Here is a 245-nt window from a genome sequence, read left to right on the forward strand (position 1 = left end):
GCACTGTTTCCATAGAAACAGTAGTCTCTCTAACTAGCAGAACGACTTCTCTTGGGTCGCTTGCTTGCGCAAGACGTCGCTCTCGTCGTCGCAGAAGGTCCGGCCCAGTAGGAACCAGCGTACACTCTCCGCCCGCGTGGCAGGTCCACCGCCTTACCGGTGTCGGGCGTCTTCGAACTTCTACACGGTACGGAGCTCTTGCTGCTGTGGGCAGCGCCCTTAGCTGCCTATTACAGCGGTACTGT

The sequence above is a fragment of the Cystoisospora suis genome (genome assembly GCF_002600585.1).
Source record: "Cystoisospora suis strain Wien I chromosome Unknown contig_923, whole genome shotgun sequence".
Classification (NCBI taxonomy): domain Eukaryota; phylum Apicomplexa; class Conoidasida; order Eucoccidiorida; family Sarcocystidae; genus Cystoisospora; species Cystoisospora suis.